A 15,077-nucleotide genomic window follows, 5' to 3' on the forward strand; every position below is an offset into this window, starting at 1 on the left:
TTCTGGAAACCTAACACTGTCCAGAACAGTGGCCGGCTTACCACTAGCACTGGGTGTCGGACTATAGTACATACTAGAAAAGGGATATTACCTTATCTCTTAATTATAAGGGATCCACCGCACCAAGAACAAAGCACAATAGCCTGGCATTTAAAATCTCCTGAATATTCCCGCACTGCCATGCGCATTACATATAACATTAACTGCACGCAACCACAAAGAAAGCGCAGGTCAGTCTGGACAGACTGGGCACAGCAAAATCAAGATAAAGAATGGGAAGAAACAGTAAAACCTGAATTCATGTCACTTTTGGGATTTGCCACTACACATGTAACCATTACAAAAAACATTACACAAAGAATGCAAAATTTCATAACATTAACTGAACAACATGAAAATATCACTAATTCTAACATGAGGAAAATCCAAGCTAGATTACAGTTCATCACCTGTACACAATTTCATGAATCCAGCACCTTTGAACAACTTATTGTAACAAATTTAAAGAAAAAATTCACAGATGCTGGACATACACCTTATGTAGAATGTCATAGTTAAATAGCATAATTATTTAGTCACGAAAATCAGGGAAGTGTACAATGGCTTTGTTCAGTGAACCCACTAATGCGTTGGACAGTACGTACCCGCATTGGAGGAAAACATACAGGTACATTAACCACCATGCGGTGTACCAAGCATAATTGCACACAAGTAAACACCAACCAAGTAAAATTAAATGATAAATGCTCTGAATTGGAAGCATGGAATCAAACCCATATTGTGCAATGTGCTGATTGCAAATGTAAAATCTACACTAAAACTGTTCAAGTAAACATATTAAACTATGATTATGCTTTTGACTTAACCCCCCAAGATGAAGCAACGCAGTATTATGAAATAGCAGAAATGGGATATGATATTCCTCAACTCCAGCCCTGTAAGCAAGAGGGTCAGTTCTGGAGAGATACAGGGGAAATAATGGAAATAAAATATAATATCCCTCAAGACTCACCCTGTGAGCCTGGAGCTCAGTTATGGAGAGACACATTTGCAAGGAAATGTGTGTGCATAATAGAGCCAAAAATTAATAATCTACACTCCAGTATGGAAGTAGTACTTTGGTCCAAAACAGGTATCCATGGATCGCTGCAGATCATTGGAGCACGACTGAGGAGAATAAGGTGCATTCCCAACTATCTGCGTGGGACATTGACTTGCAGGAATTAAATTTAACTCATATATCGTTTAACTTGGAAACTGGACAATTAGTGATGTTGTCAAAGGACTATGGAGAACACATTACTTACCTGAAATTACTCAACGCCAGCAAGATCCTCAATGCACCATCTGCTTCGGTGTTAGAAGGACTAGCCACGATTGGAAATGCAGTGGGCAATGGTGTTAAATCTACTGTACATGAAATAGGATCGATAGGACAACAACTATGGAACACTATAAAGACTGTATTTTTGGGAAAATGGGTGATATATGTTATAACAAGCATCATAGGATTGTTTGGGTTAATCATTTTCGGAAAATTAATTTTGTGTATGTTGTCATGGAATCATCATAATAAGTTTGTAAGGCTTAGTAATGAAATAGAATTGTAATCAAACTGCCTAATGGGCACGGGGGGATGTCATATTGAATGAAATAGTTTGAATGTTTGTAAAGGTTGCCCATTAGCCAGTTTCAGGAAGAAGATAAGATTTGTCTCCTTATCTAGTTCTTTCTTTTGGGACTACGTGCAAAAGGTCCTGACTTCGCTTAAAATCTTAATTTAAATTTCATCTTTTAGAAATCTTTTACAAAGAGAGCAAATATCCTGAATTCCAAGAGATCAAACCCTGAGGCCTTTTGACCAGGTTGGTAAGAAAAGGGCATTTGCAGTGATATGGAAGTTTCCCAAAGGTAATTTAAAATGCTCAACGAAGGTAAAAGAATCTGTTGAGTAAGATCCGAGCCCAAATTTGGGAGCAGTGATATATTGAGTAGGAGGAGCCCACTGACGGCAGCTCGCTCAATAAAAACGGTAACTTACTGTCCCAATTTGGAGGTGACTATACTTGTAGAACAACGAAGGAAAAATCGCAAGTATAGCCCGGGTCCAGACTGATCACCTGAACTACCCTCTCCTTGAACACGAATCTCTTAGTTCACGCTGAAGCCGCAGAGCACCTGAAAGGGACTGAAGGAAGGGGACTTAGTCCTATTACTGCTGAAGCCAGCCTATTGAATTGTATTGCTGAGCCCATTTCATTGAACCGTACTACTGAGGCCAACCCATTAAATCGTACTACTGAGGAATGATACCATATTTTGGTATTTGGCTTCTCGGAATTCTAGGATTGTAAGTATATATTGAAAAATAATAGTATTGATTCAAATTTAACTTTTAGTTGCAATTGTAGTTGTTTTTGTAACACTAATTCTTATAGTATTGTTTGGGAAGGAAGTGCATTTGGAGCATTGTTTCTGATATATGTAATTATTCTGTTTTTAATGTTTGTGGTGTTTCTTAAAGCTAAGCAGTGTTATATACGTAGCAAAGAGTTTTAAAATAAAATTGTGTTGTATAAATTAAGTGTGTAATCATTGTGAAATCGTGCAATCAGTTAACTACTCCCCCAGCCAGTGCATCAAAACGAATCAGTAAATTGTGTGGGATTTTCTCTATTCCATAACCCACTAGAGACATCCTGGAATGCCTCCCTAACACCAGCAGGATAATGTCTCCCTGACACTTGTAAGATAGCAAGAAGTTCAGAAAAAGGTCTCATTATAATGCTAAAAATCACACCCCTGGGCAGAGCAAAAGTATGTTAATGAAACATATATGTATGTAAATGAAATACATGGCTAAACCATAGGTATAGAGACATGCTCAGTAGAGAACGTCTTATGTCAGTGGCTTGTAACCAATCACTGAGCGATACACTTGCAAACATATGTATAAAAGGTACCCAAAGGTAGAAACTGGTGGTGCTTGCTTTGCAAAAGATTGCCAAGCACCCCTCTCTGCGCAGACTTGAAACAATAAAGATTAAGTTGGATCCTCCACCCCTGTGTGTTTATTGGCAAAAGCGCACCGGGCACGAACTCACACTGTCCTTTGCAGACAACACTGGCAGCGCCCAAGATCCCCCCAAACACCCCGAGATCGCTGCCACCCTGCTCTTACCGCCCCCACCAGCACCTCCCCGCCCCCGGGCACACGGGCTCTGCCCAGGGCAGGACCTGACCTGTAACTAAAGCAAGAGAGAGGAAGAAAAGCAAAGCCCCGCACGAGAGGAGCCGGATCCCTGTCGCGGGACCCCCAGCCCGAGGCTGCCCCATTGGCCCCCGCCTGGCCCGGGGGGCGGGGGGCGGGATGCAGACTTGGGTGTGCATGGGGAGCACGGGGCGTTTGCACCGGTGGCGGGGGGGGGTGTCGTTGCAGCGCCCCTTCCCGCCGGAGTGCCCGGGCCCGGGGAGGGCCGGGGCTGCAGCCCTGCTACCCCCACCCCCACCCCTATGGGGCTGAGCTGGGGCCGGCTCCCCTCTGCTCTTCCCGGGACCCCCGGGGGCTCCGGACCTTCCCCCCGCCGCCAGCCCAGCCTGCCCCATGGCCGGGCGGGATCGTGTGCGTATGTGCGTGTTTGTGTTTGCACGCACAAGTGTGAGCTTGCATGTTCCTGTGCGTGCATGCGTTTGTGCTTGCATGTCCTTGTCTGTCCATGCATGCGTTTGTGCATGCACACACGAGTGTGTGCTTGCATGTGTCTGTCTGCATTTGCGTGTATGCATCTGTCTGCGTACACGCGTGTACATGTCTCCATGCATGCATGTGTGCAGGCACATGTCTCCATGCATGCACGTGTGTGTGCAGGTGTGTCTCTGTGCATGCATGTATGTGCATGCATGTGTCCAGGTGCACATGTGCATGTTTGCATGCACACACGTGCATGTGTTTGTGCATGCATGCGTCTGCATGCATGAGTTTGTGCTTACGTGTGTCTGCTTGCATACATCTGTGTGAATGCATACGCGAGCATGTGTGCGTGTTTGTGCATGCACGTGTGCCTGCATGTGCCTGTGTGCCTACATTTATGTGCGTGCATGGCTGCATGCATACGCATGCATGTGTCTGTGTGCATTCATGTGTGTGCATGTGTGCATGTGTGTGTGCATGTGCACCTGTGCATGCTTATGTGTGCATGCACAAGTCTGCATGCATGAGTGTGCTTGTAGGTTTCTGTATGCATGTGTGTGCATGTGTATGTATCTATGTGCGTGCATGTGTCTGCACACATCTGTGTGCATGTTTGTGCATGCGTGTGTTCTTGCATGTCTGTGTGTATATGCATGTCTGTGTGCATGTATCTGTGTGCATGTGTGTGTTCCTGCATGTGCCTGTGCGTGCATGTGTGTATGTGCATGTCTGTGTCAATTCATATGTACCTCTGTGTGTCTGTTCATGAGTCTGCATGTGTACATATGTGTTCATGTGTGTGCCTGCATGCATGTGTGCATGCATATGTGCATGTGTGTGTCTATGTGTGCACGTGTGTTTGTGCGTGTGCTCCTCTCTGCATGTGTACATGCCTGTCTGTGCATGTGTGTCTGTGTTCATAGCAGGGAGAGTGTATTTGTGTTTGCGTGTCCATGTGCAGAGAGTGAGTGTGTAGAGTGCATGCCTGCCTGCATGTGTGCATGTGTCTGTCCACGTGTGTGCGTGTGCATGCATCTGTGTTCATGGCATGGAGAGCGTGTTAATGTGTCAACATGCAGAGCGAGTGAATAGAGTGCACACCCATCTCTCTCTGTGTGCGTGTGTCTGTGCGTGTGTGTGCCTGCATGTATGTGTGTGTGTTCATGGCAGGGAGAATATGCTTGTGCCTGCGTGCCCATCCCCATGCCTCAGCCCAGTCTGTCTGTCCACTGCAATCTCAGGGGTGTCCCTCCTGCCAGTACTGTGAAGCCCCACTCCTACCCCTTCAGAATAAAACCCACCACGAGCCACTTTTCCTTTATTATATTTTAATATAATCTTCTTGGGTGGAAGCAAAACAAGGCTCAAGCCATTCTCCAGACTGGGGGCAGGGAACCCAGCAATGGGACAAGGACAGCCCTCACTCCTGCCTAAAACAGACCGTTCCAGTACAACCCCCTCCCTCCCATTCATATAAATTAAGTCTCTCTCTCCTGGGAAAGCAGCAGGTGTAGAAGAACAGCTCTAAAAATATAACATGTCTTGCATTAGGCCCCCAAAACACATCTTCAAAGTTCAACCACAACCATGCCTGCGGCCCTGCCCCCTCTACACGGAGTCCTCTGGGTGTGGGTGCACGTGAAGCTGTGGAGGCAGGTCTCTGAGAGGGGAGGGGCAGGTCCTCGAGGAGCCTCCCCACAGCAAGGTCACTCCCGGGGCCAGTTAATGCTGACCTGGCCCGAGGCCTCCAGCACCTCCCGCTTGCAGTCGAAGTCGCCGTTGATGTGGCTGATGGACTGCTCCTCCACCACCCAGAGCTGGCAGCTGGTCTGCGGGATCAGTCGTGCATCATGGCTCACGTTGATCACCGCTGTGAAGAGGAGACAGGAGGCAAAGCATGAGCGGGGTGGGAGGCAAAGCAGAGGCCATTTCCATACTGAAGGAGAATGGAAAGACCCCATGTTTTCCCCATCAGCCACTGCCAGGACAGGGCTGGGCAGTGAAGGGCACGACTGGGACCCAACGGGGACCCTGGCAGGAGGGCACTGCTTGTAGTATACAAACCCTCCCGTGGGACCCACGGGCCCACCCCCAGTCAAGTAACCCTTCTGCTTCCCTGCAGCCCCTTGACAGGAACCCCATCCATGCCAGCTGGAATCTGACCAATGCACCTATTACTACCTTCCTCTGCCTGACAGATGGGACCCATGAGGCCACCCCAGCCCAGTATCGCCATCCACCCTTCAATCCGATCCATGGGCCCAGTATTGCCCCAACCCCGGCCTCCTCTGACCAGGGAGTGGACACCTCCCACCGCGCTGCTTCCACTCACCTCCATGTACGTGCTGACAGCATCACCCAAGGGATCGATTGACTCAATGCACAGATGATTTGTGGGTTCATTCTGGGGAAGTGACATCCCCAAAAGAAGCCAGGAGTCCTGAGCCACAAAGCCTTCCTCCCACCCCTTCCCTCAGCTAGAAACAGGACCCAGGAGTCCTCCCAAACCATACCCCTCACTATGGCATGCTGGACAGCACTCCTTTCGAAGAGCCAGAGCAGGGCACAACCTGCAAGTCCTGGTCCTCACGCCTGCTCTGCTCTAACACGCTTCCTTCCCAGAGCAGTGAACCCGGCACAGCCCCGTTCCCATCCCCTGCGTCCATCAGGCTCCCTGCAGGTCAGCTCAGCAAACATCACACGGGCTGTCTGCCCCCCGGGTAGGAAAGAAAAGGGCCCTGAGATAAGTGGGGTGAAAAGAGTGTCCAATCCCTCCTCCTTCCCCAAAATGCCAGGATCCAACTTCCCACCCACCTCCCTCAACTAACAGCAGCTCAAGGTCCTGTGCTCCCACCCAGGGCAAGGGCAATGCGCTCCCACCCAGGGCAAGTCTCCGCTCCCCGCCCCAGCTCTCCCCTGCATGGCCAGACCCACGGCACTCCCAGGGCCACAGCTCCAGCCTCTCCCTGACTTCTTCCTCAGTGGCCAGCCCTCACTCCTGGATTCCCAGCCTGTCTCCCCTTTGCCTCAGCCCTCACATCCTGATCAGCCCCCTGCACCCTCAGGCCCTAGCTCCTCCATACTCACCCTCTCCCCCCTGCCTGGAAGCCCCAGCCCCACACCTGACAGCCTGCAGATCTGCATGGTGAGGGCATGGCTCTCAAGGCTGAAGCGCCCCAGGCACTTGTGAGCATCCTGGTAGGGCAGGTGGATTTGTTTCGGCCACGTTCTCCTCCAAATCGGACGTGGTGATCTGGTGCAGAATGACACTAATTCTACAAGGCCGTGAAGTAATGAATCGTGAAGCATTTCATTTTGAGCAAGATAACGGAGAATACCAAACAGCGGTGGTTCCCCTACTGTAACGCACTTTTTTGATAGTAAAAGGTGTCTCTCTAAAGTACTCTATTGCTCATGTATGATAGTGGATTTACATGATTCTGCTTATACACGTTTAACTTATTACACGTTTATAGCTAGACAGTGTCAAGAAAATCCTGAGCCTTATTGTAGAATAGGGTAAGTCCTACCTGGATCTTGTCCGTCATCAGGTATGAAAGGCCAGCTCCTTCCTCCTCTTCACTCTCCCCAAATCTGAACCTCCATCATTTTCATCTTCGTCTTCTTTGTACTCTCCTGGTGGACCAGCTTCATCTTCATCTGCTTCATCCTCCTCATCCCCTTCTGAAAGGCAGGTAAATTAATTCCTTACAGCTTTGCTTAAACCTCAAAGGCTTGTTTGTAAACTCATCGTAAATGAGCTTCTGAAATCTGACTCAATTCAGCTACAAAACCTTCTCCAGAAATCTTTAAAAAAAGACAGGACTAGAAGTAACATCCCTCTTTTTCCTCTTTCTATAGGAAGAGAAAACACAGAACTGAATGTGCCACAGCATCGAATATGACATGATGGGTACGGAAAAAAAAAAGCTTTTGGTACCAGCAATAAAATAACTGCTTTTATATAGTTATATCTCAGTGTAAAGAGGTGTACTCACGTTTTCCTAAGTGCAGCTCTCCTTTAACTGTGCACAGCATCCACGACTACATTCCTTGCAAGTGCATTGCCCGCCCCCCGCATTACCCAATAGGAGCAGTATGTGATACTGCCCTTCACCTGACACACGTAGCTGATTTGTGCTCCAGCACTTCCACAGTCACTTTAGTCTCAATTTTATATTTAGATCCAGACTGAATGGCATAACTAATGACAGCAAGTTTAGAGAAGTCACCCTCATCAACTTCATCTTCTGAGTCGGGGGCCTCATTACCTTCCTGATCAAATCAACCTAGGTAGGTGATCTCCTGAAGCAGCTCAAAAATCCTTTCCCTGTAATCCTTTAGGTTTGTGATGGTACAGCTGAAGAAGTCCAGGTCTTCACGTTTTTAAGATTTTGCTAAAAATGAATTAAAATTGTTCACGGAGATGAAATAACTACTTGGTACGTCCAAGTATTGCGCTCCTGCCTCCTAAATGTCACTGACTTTGCTGGCTACCTCCCACCACCTCTTCTCCGTTGCTGTTTCCCGTTGTACAGAGCTCATGTAAGAAGTCTTCGTGCTGACAGTCAACATCCCTTCCCCAGAAGATCAGACACTCTCTCTACGCTCCCTTTGAAACAGGTTTGACCCACTTTCCATCCCATTGAAATGTGTGTCTTTGCTGCTGGATGCCCCAAAAGTAAATCTGTCTTCAGAAATACGATCCTATAATCACCCAGGGAGATGCAAAGCTCTCCCATTCCCTGAGGTCGGCACAGCCAACTGTCCCAGCGCCGATCCTGCCATGCCTGGTGCACAGACAGCTTTCCATGGCCTGAATGGGGCAGCTGTGGATGTGACGATAGAGGTAATCCTGCTTAGAGTAGATCCGGGTTCTGCAGTCCATTGTAGTCACGAGTCGGCCTGTGTGAGTAGGAAGCTTCGGAGCCGCCTCGGAGACCCGGCCATAGGGTATAATGGGGAATCAGTGAAATATCGACAGCTTTGTTGTTTTTTGCCTGATTTGGGTGAAACTTGCAGGGATGGTAGCCCCTGTTGAGAGCATGAAGCCTGCCAAGTTTCAAGAAGATCGGTGCAGGGGCTCAGGGGAACTGCACCCCACATTCTTGAAAGCAAAACTCATGTCACGTGTATGTGTCACGCCACAGCCGGGTGAAAACTGCAGGGGCGGTAGCCTCGCCGAGGCCATGAAACCTGCCAAGCTTCAAGACGATTGGTGCAGGGTTTTGGGGGAACTGCACCTCGAGCTGCTGACAGGCAAAACTCGTGACATAGATGACCGTGTGTGTTAAGGTGCAGCGGGCTGGAAACTGCAGCGATGGTGGCCCCTGCTGCGGCCACGAGGCCTGGCAGCTGGTGAGGGGATCGGCGCAGGGCTTCTGGGCTCGGGGGCCTGCACCTCTGGCTGCTGACAGGCAAAACTCGTGACATGGGTGCTCGTGCAACCGTGGCTGTTTTGAGGCATGGGACCTGGGATCACTGCAGGCCCGGCTGTTACCAGTTACCAATTAATCATGATTCCCTCAGGGACCAGCTCAATACACAGCACCAAGAACAATCCACCGCCCCAAGACAGACGCCGTCAGTGCACTTAACAAAAGATGAAGCCTCTTCAGACAATCTACAGGAAAACCGGTCTCAGTTCTGCGCATCTCCATTTGATTTTGTAAGCATGAGTGCCTTGAGGCTGGCCACAACCAAAATGGCTCAGGATTAAAAAGTTAAGAGAAAATGTCAAGATGCCGTTTCATAGACACCTTGTTGTAAAAGGAAGAGGATTGGAAAAAAGAAAATAAAACCCCATCATTTCAAGCTGGCTCCTACATGTCTGGTTATTCCTTAAAACTTGATGTTTTTCCTGGTTGTTAATCCATTTCTTGACACGTTCCAAACCAGATAACCCCTGGTCACTGAGAAAGGTCATTCATTTAAATTGAAACTGTTATATAATAGGATTTTCCCTGTCACTTATGGCTTGGGACCCTCTTGATTTACACAATTCAAAGAATGCTTTGAAGAGGCTGGACTAAGGGGATAAGAAAGCTGTAAAGCAGCAAACAGGGTGCTTCAAGAGAGAAAAATCTCTCTGACACCACCCGCTGTTGTTCCCAAGAAGCTGGCAGAAACAGATCCTCTCCCTTCAAGGATCGTGCTGGGAACTTTGCTTGTCATCAGATCACCCGAGTGCCTGGGAACAGTGACACCCCAGCTCTCGCTCTTTCTCCCTCTTTCTCTCTTTTTCTTTTTGTCTCTAGGCATAGCTTTCTGAACCTAAATTGTATTAGTTAAGCTTCAGCTAAGTTTCCCCAAATACTCAATTAAACCAGGGGAATATTGTAATTGTTTTGTTTTCCCTTGCATGTCTATTACTACTAGTACCATTATAAATTGGATATGCTTCACAATAAATAACTTTTATAGTCAAACTGGAGGTAACTGGGTGTATTTTTCCTTCTCTACTTCCCTTCCCCACTTGCTCTGCAGCAACGCTTCTTTTACCTAAGCCAAAGATCCCTGTCAAGCCCAGAAATACTGTGGGGTCCGCTCATCAAGAGGCTAGCACTACTAGGACAGTTAGGGCAAAAGATTGGGACGTGCTGAATTTGAGACACATAAGGGGATCAGCTTGTATAGGCTGATTGGCCCAGTTTGGCTCAGGCATGCCCTAATGAACTGAAAGCTGGCCCGTGAGGGTGTCAGCTGGACACCCAGCCGCATTCAGAGGGATTCTGTTCACTGAGTGCTGGTGTCTGACTGCAGTGTAGTGTTCCCTTAATGAACTGATTCCTGGCACATGAAGGTGTCAGCCTGTACATGCTGATCAACCCGGCCGGGTCAGGCGTGTCATGTGAGTGTGTGTGTGTGTGCGTGTGTGTGTGCATTTGACTGATTTAGTGGCTGGTGTGTGTGTGTGTGTGTGTGTGTGTGTGTGTGTGCGCACGCGCACATTCGACTGATTTAGTGGCTGGAGGAACCCAGCCCTACTAAAACGGAGTCCTGCAAGATAGCTCCATTGTGGGTGAGGTCTTGCAGAAGGCAGAGATACAGCTCCGTACAGAAACACAGGTAACACGAGCAGCACATTGATAGAATTGCAAAGACCCTAGAAATGTACCCCTAATAAATGAGCACACCCCAAAGTGACAGGCAAATCTGGTAACAGCTGGGATCATGGCTGGAAATCCATTTTGGGCCACCCCACACCATCTGGGCCAGGCAAGACACTGGTCATCAATTCAGTCTGTAATCTCAGCCCAAATGCCAGGTCCTTAGTCAAGCATGTATACTTAGTACCATGGGAATGGGGGGCTGTTAGTTGGCAGCCTGGTATGAAGAAACCACGCTCTGGTCCGGGCCAGACTGGTCAGTGGTGTCCGGGAGAGTCCCCCGGCGCCATAGAGGCATGGTGTGGGGTGGCCCAAGAAGGATTTCCATCTCAAATCCCAGCCCATGAGAAATTCCTTCCTTGAGCCTGTCTACTTGGTACAGTGGGGATGGGGGAACTGGCCCAAACAGTATTTGGAGCCGTAACCCCAGCCCAAAACCAGGTCCTTATTCCGGTCCATGTACTTAGTACAGTGGGCATGGGGGGCTGGCAGTTGGCAGCTTGGCACGCAAAAACTGCACTTTGGGCCAGGCAAGACTCTGGTTGGGGGGTGTGGGATAGTATCCAGTGCCAGAGGCATGGTGTGGGGTGGCCCAAAGAGGATTTCCTGTCGTCAACCCAGCCCAAAACCCAGTTCCTTATTCAAGCCCATATACTTAGGACAGTATTTGTGGGGGCTGTCAGTTCAGGGCCTGGCACAGCCAAACCATGTCTTCAGACTAGCAGGACTGCCTAGAGTGCAGAGTGTATAGCGTGCATGCTTTGCATGTATGAGGTCCTGGGTTCAATCCCCAGCATCTCCACTTTTCATGGGGCAACAGGGCAGGCCCTACCAAGAGAGGCTAGAAGGCCTGAACCTATTCAGCCTCCACAAGAGAAGACTGAGAGGGGATCTGATGGCCATTTACAAACTCCCCAGGGGGGACCAGAGAGAACTGGGGGAGGTTCTGTTCCCCCCAGGCACCACCCAGGGTTACTAGGAATAACACCCTCAAGTTGTTAGAGAAAATGCTCAGGCTGGACATCAGGAAACGTTACTTCACGCTTAGGGCTGCTAGGCTCTGCAATGGGCTCCCAAGGGAGGTGGTGCTCTCCTACCTTGGGTGTCTTCAAGAGGAGGCTGGGCAGATATTTGGCTGGGGTGACATGATCCTGGCACCCATTCCTGCCTGTGGGAGGGAGTCAGACCTGATGAGCTGCTTAAGTCCCTTCCACCCCCAAGTACTATGATACTATGACTCCGGTCAGAGATGACCAGGAGAGTCCCCTGGTGCAACAGGGACATGCTGTGAGGTGGCCCAAAACAGATTTCCAACCATAATCCCAGCCCAAGAACCACTTCCTTACTCAAACCCACATACTTAGTACCGTGGCTGGGGGGAGCTGTCCGTTGGCATCCTGGCAGGGCCAAACCACGAGTTGGGCCAGGCAAGCTGTGGTCAGGGATGTCCAGGGGAGTCCACTGGTACCACAGAGTGATAGCGTGGGGTGGCCCAACAAGCATTTCCATCTCTGATCGCAGCCCAAATCCCAGTTCTTTATTCAGGCCCCTGTAGTTGGTGGCGTCTGGGCAGACGATCAGCTGGCAGCCTGGCACAGCCAAACCGTTTCCTGGGACGGGCAGGACTCTGCAGAGGTAACCAGGAGAGTCCCACGTGCCACAGAGGCATGGCGTGGGCTGGCCCAAGAAGGATTTCTAGCTATGATCCCAGCCCTAAATCCAGGTCCTTATGTGGGTCCATATACTCAGCACAGAAGCTGGCACGCTGTCGGTTCGCAGTCTATCACGGGCAAGCCGCGTTCTGGGTCGGGCAAGACGGGTGAGAGACGTCCAGCAGAGTCCCCGATGGCACACAGGTCTGTCATGGGGTGGCCCAGGAAGGATTTCTGGCTATAATCCCAGCCCAAAAACTAGTTCCTAACTCACGCCCATATATTAGTACAGGGGCTGGGGGTGTCAGCTGGCAGCCAGCACGGCCAAGCCGCACTTTGGGCCGGGCAACGCTGTGGTCGAGGTGCTTCGGGACAGTCCCCTGTGGTGCCAACAGGCTGTTTGGGGTGGCCCAAGAAGTATTTTGCCCCATAATCCCATCCTAATCTGACCTTTATTTAGGGCTCTATGTTTGATACAGAATATTATTTTATTTATTAGCAAATATGTAATGAAATTCTATTTCAGATGTGTAATTCATTAACAACAAGCTTTGATTGGGTCTAGATTAGCTTTGAAAAAGGAACTGGGAATAAGCAACCACCTTCAGCCTGGTGGGCGGGATGGAGGAGCCGGGGCCCCGCAGGCAGCTTTGGGCTTCTCCCTGATGAGCACCCCTGAACCTTCACTATGCACCCCCAGCCCCCAGAAAAGCAGCCAGAGATTGATTTATTTATTCATTTATTTTTTAAATGATTTTTACCTGCCCAAAATCTCACCCCCGACACAACCAAGAAACGCACGGAGGGTGAATTGCAGCGGGTGACCCGGACTCAGAGTTAACTGAAGAAAAGGGGAGGGGAAAAGAAAAGTCATTCACCTCCATCGAGTGCAGCAGAAAACACCCCAGCTCTCAAAAACAGGAATACTACATAGCCAGTCGCAGTAATTACAATACTATATCAAGAATAATTATGATGCAGCAGTACCGCAGTAATAGCGATTAGCTGATGCCCAGCCCAGGGTTTCTAGCGCCCACGCAACTGGTTTAAAAGAAGCTGGATGTGCAGAGCGCGTTGTGCACGCCCAACGGATTTTAAAAATCATTTCATTCATGTCATGATAATAAATTTAAAAATCATCTTATTAACGTCATGATCATGCACCGCTAGAATGAGAAATAATTAGAATAGTAAGCAACATGAGCGTTAATTAGCACTATGTAAACGTACGGTAATTGGTGAATAGCCACGTGTAAAAGGTAGCAGTAAGCATCCAGGAGGCGCGGAGAAGGCGGGTCCCGGCTGTTCTGGGGCCGGGGTGGGGAGGGAAGGAGCAGGCGGCCCCGGGGCTCCCGCATGCCGGCTCGGGGCACGTGCAGCGCCGTGTGGGCGGGCGGGCGGCTCCGCGCTGCCTCCCCGGGCGCATCTCGAGCCCCTGCCCGAGCCCGGAGCGGAGCTGCGCCTCCCCCGCCGCTGCCCCCGGCCGCAGCGCCGCGCTCCTCCGCGCCCGCGCAGCGGGTCCCGCGCACCCCGCCTAGGCCACGCCCCCTGGGGCGGAGCTCCGCGCTCCTCCGGGGCCGCTCCTGGACTAAGTGTCCCGCGCAGGGCGCAGGCGCGTTCGCCCAGGCCACGCCCCCCGGGCGGGCAGGGCGGGGGCGGGGCTAGGGGGGGCGGGCGCTTAATCTTTCCATGCCGGCGTTCATTGGCTGGGAGGCGCTGCGCGGGCCGGCAGCCGATTGGGTGCGGTGGACGCCCGTCTGGGCTGAGAGCTTTTAAATACGACTGTAGCCGCCATAACGCGCCACGCGGTCGGGGAAGCTGGTTGCGGGCGGGTGTTGAGGTGCGACGCGGCGGCCTTTGGCTCGAGATGGGCTCAGGCCTCCAGGAGCAGCGTGACGAGGTGTTTCCCCAGCACCTGCGCGTCCCCCAGCCCTGCTGCGACAGCGCGGCTGTGCAGAGGGCGCTTTCCTTAGATTTTTATTTATTTTTATTTATTTATTTACTATTTTTAAGCATCTCTTTTCAAAACATGGGTTGGAAGTTGTATCTAAACCAGACAGGGGCCAGAACGGCCTGTTTCCCCGCGCCGAGCTGTAGAGGAATAAAGAGCAGCCAGGAGAAAAGTGACTCTGCGGGGGATGGGCGATGGAGAGCGGCGTTCTCGGTAGTGCGAGGGGCTGGTACGACCAGAGGACCCAGATGATAAAAGTAAAAAAAAAAAAAGGTTTAGTGATTACTCCAAAGAAGGCAGCAGGGTTTGCCATGATCTGATACAAGGGTCTAGGACGGCGGTTCTGAACCTTCTTCAGTTGACGTACCCCTTGGTCTCCGAGTGAGACTTCACGTACCCCCTTTCAATGGGAAATTAATTTTTATGTCAAACTGTGTACAAAAAAACACGATTGGTGTCAAATGGCAAAACGTGCCCAAACTTATTAGTGCAAACAGTGCTGCTGCTTACTATCAACCAACATTTTAATTCTAGGCAACGTTTTCGAGAGCGCCACACGCACGTCATGTTCAGCTTTCAGTTTGTTCCTCGCTTTGGTTTTTGCAAAAAGCACTGAAAACCCCGACTCGCAGAGATGGGTTGTGACAAACGGCGCTAGACCTTGGTAAGGTCGC

General features: G+C 50.0%; 1 long non-coding RNA gene across 1 annotated transcript; it reads right to left on the bottom strand.

Annotated features, from left to right (window-relative positions):
- Positions 1 to 5,009: 5,009 nt before the first annotated feature.
- Positions 5,010 to 13,939, bottom strand: LOC132248761 (uncharacterized). Its single transcript, XR_009460135.1, has 3 exons — positions 13,683 to 13,939; positions 6,024 to 7,375; positions 5,010 to 5,561 (listed from the first exon to the last, which is right to left on the bottom strand). It is a non-coding gene; the product is annotated as an uncharacterized LOC132248761 (long non-coding RNA).
- Positions 13,940 to 15,077: the final 1,138 nt, after the last annotated feature.

This window comes from Alligator mississippiensis, chromosome 1 (assembly GCF_030867095.1).
Source record: "Alligator mississippiensis isolate rAllMis1 chromosome 1, rAllMis1, whole genome shotgun sequence".
NCBI lineage: Eukaryota > Metazoa > Chordata > Crocodylia > Alligatoridae > Alligator > Alligator mississippiensis.